Source organism: Lolium perenne, chromosome 1 (assembly GCF_019359855.2).
Source record: "Lolium perenne isolate Kyuss_39 chromosome 1, Kyuss_2.0, whole genome shotgun sequence".
Lineage (NCBI taxonomy): Eukaryota > Viridiplantae > Streptophyta > Magnoliopsida > Poales > Poaceae > Lolium > Lolium perenne.
The window spans coordinates 258424465-258429463 of NC_067244.2; the positions used below are offsets into that span (position 1 = coordinate 258424465).

At 49.5% G+C, this 4999-nt stretch overlaps 1 pseudogene; it reads left to right on the plus strand.

The window, feature by feature from the left end:
* The first annotated feature begins 2267 nt into the window (after positions 1-2267).
* LOC127303302 (quinone-oxidoreductase homolog, chloroplastic-like) lies at positions 2268-2922 on the plus strand (annotated as a pseudogene).
* Positions 2923-4999: the final 2077 nt, after the last annotated feature.

Below are 4999 nucleotides of genomic sequence, written 5' to 3' on the forward strand. Positions count from 1 at the left end.
TCCGTGACATAATCCACGGGGTAGCTTCCTCCACATCCGTCAAGATGCGAGGAACCGACACTGCTTCTTCGCTGAGATGGGGCAGCATCGGCTTGTGGATCCTGTAGAAACAGCGGCTGATCAGGTGCCCTCTGATTTCTCTCAAGAGCCTCCACCCTAGTCAACAATTCCGTTACAATGTCGGCGTCCTTCTTCTTCTTTCGCGAACGGCTTCTATAAGTGTGAGCGCTGTCCGGCCACGCTTCCTTCATGGTGAGACCTGGGCGAGCTCGTACCCGTCCAACGTGTTCAGGGTTCCCCAGAGCGAGTGTCAGCTCGTCATTCTCTCGATCGGGAATGTACTCTCCCTTTCTGACCTTTTCAATTGCATCTACAAGCTTCGGTAAAATTGCCTCAATTTTTTCCTTCCATTTTCCCTTCGCAACGATCAGCCCTGTCTTTGGGTCCAACCCTGCCCCATGAGCGAACAACCAGAACTTGGACCGTTCGGGCCAGTCCCATGTCTGTGGAGTGATTCCATCATCCATCAGTTTATTCTCAAACGTTGTCCACTTCGGAATGGCACTCTTGTAGCCACCTGACCCCAAATGATGCGGAAGTTTCTTCTTTGCAGCATTTTCGGTATTTTTCTTCGATCGGGACACAAAAGTAGACGATTTCTTATACTCCTTAAATGCGGCCCAGTGATCTTTTATCTTCACTAGATTATCATTGAATATTGGTTCTTCATTCTTATATTTGTCCCATAAATTTTTCTTGAAGCTTTGGAATTGTATGGCCATCTTCTTCAATGTCCATTCCTTGACTTTATTCTTCTGGCCTTCCGTCATGTCTTCCGGTAGGCTGAACTTTGTCAGTAGCGTGTCCCAAAGTAAATTTTTCATCGTGTCGTTGACATAACTAGCACCACTCTCCGGGTTCTTCGGCTTATGCCACTCTTGAATGCTGATCGGTACATGGTGCCTAACAATAACTCCGGCTTGACTTGTAAATTTGCGGCTAAACTCCTTGGGATGAACTGGTTCACCATTATCCTTGAATGCCGTGAGGGTTAACCTGCCCTCGCCCTTTAGCACCCGCGTCGGGCCTCGTTTTGTTCTAACAGACTTGCTCGATGATCCAGAAGGCTAAAACAAAAAATTATTCGTTAATAAGTGCAATACAAATAAATGAATGCATCTAGGGATGAACACAGACTAATTGATACATAGATATACACCTCGCCGGAGTTTGTGATGGACACTTCATTGTCTTTTCTAACATGTTCAGACTCAAGTCCCTCGCCAAAATCATTCAGAAAGTCTTGGAACTCGTTGTCATCTCCATCGTCGGGTTCCGGACCACGGGCACTCTCATAGATCAATCTCTGCACCGCTTCTTCCCCCTCCTCATCTCGGACGAAGGTGCCGTCCTCCATACCTCAATGTCACTGCAAAATGAAGAAAGCAATTATATTTCATTCATCATGTAATGATCATATAACAGATTGCTAGATGGATAACAATTGACTCGATGTCGCGGCGCCACGGTCACGGACTCGGCGTTCCCCCTCCTCCTCTCGCTCTCCGGCTCTTCTCGACCCTAACACTACTCGGCGTTCCCCCTCCTCCTCTCGCTCTTCTCGACCCTAACACTACTCGGCGTTCCCCCTCCTCTCTCTCTTCTCGACCCTAACACTACTCGGCGTTCCCCCTCCTCCTCTCGCTACTCAATCCCTGCAACTATAACCAGCACTTATAACAGCACATCATATATTTGCAAAAACACATCATATATTTGCAACAGCACATCATATATTTGCAAAAACACATCATATATTTGCTAAAAAAAATCAACCTGTAACCACAACCATCAATCATACTGATTTCCTGATACACTAAATCCTAACACTATTATTTGTTGTTTTCAAACCCACAATGCATCTCTATGGAATGAATCCTCTTGTGTACAGGAGGAAAAGCAAAGACACCATGGTCTGCGCCGACAGAGGCGTCCAACGCCACCTCTCCGCGCCCTACACACCGCAGCACAATGGCGTGGTGGAACGCCGCAACCAGACGGTGGCGGCCACCGCATGCAGCATGCTCAATCCTGAACCGCTCCTTCACGCGCGCCGTGGACAGCAAGACGCCGTACGAACTTTGGCATGGCAAGACGCACGGATGCCCTGGGCTGCGGCGGCATTCCCTGCACCGTCCAATGCTGTCATTCCGTCTGTGCCCAACAGTCAAAACCCAGTGCTCTGAGTTCTGACTTGTGAAACGTGATTGCAGAACGGCGGTGGACTCGCCGAGTACGCGGTGGCCCCAGCGGCGCTCACGGTGGCGAGACCGCCAGAGGTGTCGGCCGTCGATGGCGCCTGCCTGCCGGCCGCCGCCAGCAGCGCGCTCCAGCTGCTTAAGGCCACGGGGGTCAGCTCCAACGCCACCGGGCCGAAGAACGTGTTGTTGACCGCGGCGTCCGGCGGCGTGGGCCACTACGCGGTGCAGCTGGCGAAGCTCACCGGGATGCACGTCACGGCCACCTGCGGCGCGCGCAATGTCGCCTTCGTGCAGGGCCTGGGCGCCGACGAGGTGCTGGACTACAAGACGCCCGAGGGCGCGGCGCTGCGGAGCCCTCCGTAGGAAATACGACGCGGTGGCGAATCGCGAGGCGGGGTGGCCTCGCCGGCGCTCAGGGCGGTGCCGGGCGGACGAGGGAGGCACGGCCGCGACGTCACGCCGGGGTCCGCGCCGCGCTCACGTCGCTCTGCAGAAGGTGACGTTGGCTGGCGGGAGCGCGAGCACGCGCGGCAACTTGGAGCGCGAGGAAGCGCGTCGGCGCCGACGCCGTCCACCTCGACCCGGGCGGTGTGGCGGCCGCGGTCGTAGTCGACGGAAACATCCGTCGAACACCTTGCGGGCAGTGGCCGGGCAGCGGTAGGGAGAGGGAAAGAAGAGGAGGTACCTGCGTCGGCGGCGGCGGCGTGGGTGCGTCGGCGGCCGGCGTGGGTGCGTCACGCGGCGTCCGGCTTCGTCATCTGCTTCGTTGATTTGGGGATTTTTCGGCGACGGCTAAGTTAAAACATGGCGGATGGGCCTTTAGTACCGGTTGGTAACACCAACCGGTACGAAAGACCTTTCGTACCGGTTGGTGGTACCAACCGGTACTAAAGGGTTTTTTTTTGTTTTCTTTTTTCTTTTACTGTTTTCTTTTCTTTTGCTGTTTCTTTTTTCTTTTACTGTTTTCTTTTCTTTTCTTTTCTTTTCTTTTTCTATTTCTTTTCTTTTCATTTTCTATTTTTTTTCTTTTCTTTTCATTTTCTATTTCTTTTCTTTTCATTTTCTATTTCTTTTCTTTTCTTTTATATTTCTTTTCTATTTATTTTTTCTTTTCTGTTTCTTCTTTCTTTTCTGTTTTTTCTTTTCTTTTGTGTTTCTTTTCTTTTCTTTTTATTTTCTATTTCTTTTATTTTCTATTTGTTTTCTATTTCTTTTTCTTTTTTCGTTTGTTTTCTTTTCTATTTCTTTTCTATATCCTTTTTTATATTTCTTTTCTATATCCTTTTTTCTATTTCTTTTCTATATATTATCTATTTCTATTCTTTACTCCCGCCACGACGCCGTCCGCGCGGGAAACTTTCCCGCCACGTACGACGGAAAAAGGCGGGAAAGAAAGGGCGGGAATAAAATTTTATTACGAGTGAACTCGAATTAAAAGTACATAGCTTAACTGAAAATTAAAGATACATGGCCAAATTCTACTGTTGGAGTCATTCAGTCATACTCGTGCCTAGCCCTGTAGTAGTTGATGTCTACGTTCCCCCTCCTTTCCTGTAGACAGTGTTGGGCCTCCAAGAGCAGAGGTTTGTAGAACAGCAGCAAGTTTTCCCTTAAGTGGATCACCCAAGGTTTATCGAACTCAGGGAGGAAGAGGTCAAAGATATCCCTCTCATGCAACCCTGCAACCACAAAGCAAGAAGTCTCTTGTGTCCCCAACACACCTAATAGGTGCACTAGTTCGGCGAAGAGATAGTGAAATACAGGTGGTATGAATATATATGAGCAGTAGCAACGGTGCCAGAAAATAGCTTGCTGGCGTGTAGTTGATGGTGGTAGTATTGCAGCAGTAGTAACGCAGTAAAACAGTAAACAAGCAGTAGTAACGCAGCAGTATTTAGGAACAAGGCCTAGGGATTACACTTTCACTAGTGGACACTCTCAACATTGATCACATAACAGAATAGATAAATGCATACTCTACACTTTTGTTGGATGATGAACACATTGCGTAGGATTACACGAACCCTCAATGCCGGAGTTAACAAGCTCCACAATAATGCTCATATTTTAGTAACCTTTAGTGTAAGATAGATCAACATAACCAAATAGATCACATCAATACCATCATAGTAATAGTTAACTTCACAATCTACAAGAGATCATGATCATAGCCTACGACAAGAACCACACGGTGCACACACTAGTCACCTTTACACACGTGCAGGAGGAATAGAACTACTTTAATAACATCACTAGAGTAGCACATAGATGAATTGTGGTACAAAACTCATATGAATCTCAATCATGTAAAGCAGCTCATGAGATCATTGTATTGAAGTACATGGAGAGAGGTTAACCACATAGCTACCGGTACAGCCCCGAGCCTCGATGGAGAACTACTCCCTCCTCATGGGAGTAGCAGCGGTGATGAAGATGGCGGTGGAGATGGCAGCGGTGTCGATGGAGAAGCCTTCCGGGGGCACTTCCCCGCTCCGGCAGGGTGCCGGAACAGAGACTCTGTCCCCGGATCTTGGCCTCGCGATGGCGGCGGCTCTGGAAGGTTTCTGTGGTTTTCGTCGAACGCATCAGGGTTTTCGATCCAGGGGCTTTATATAGGCGAAGAGGCGGCGCCAGGGGGTCGAAGGGCTGGCCAAACCATAGGGGGGCGCGGGCCCCCCCTAGGCCGCGCCACCATGTGGTTTGGTGGGCCTGTGCCCCCCCTCTGGTCCCTCTCGTGT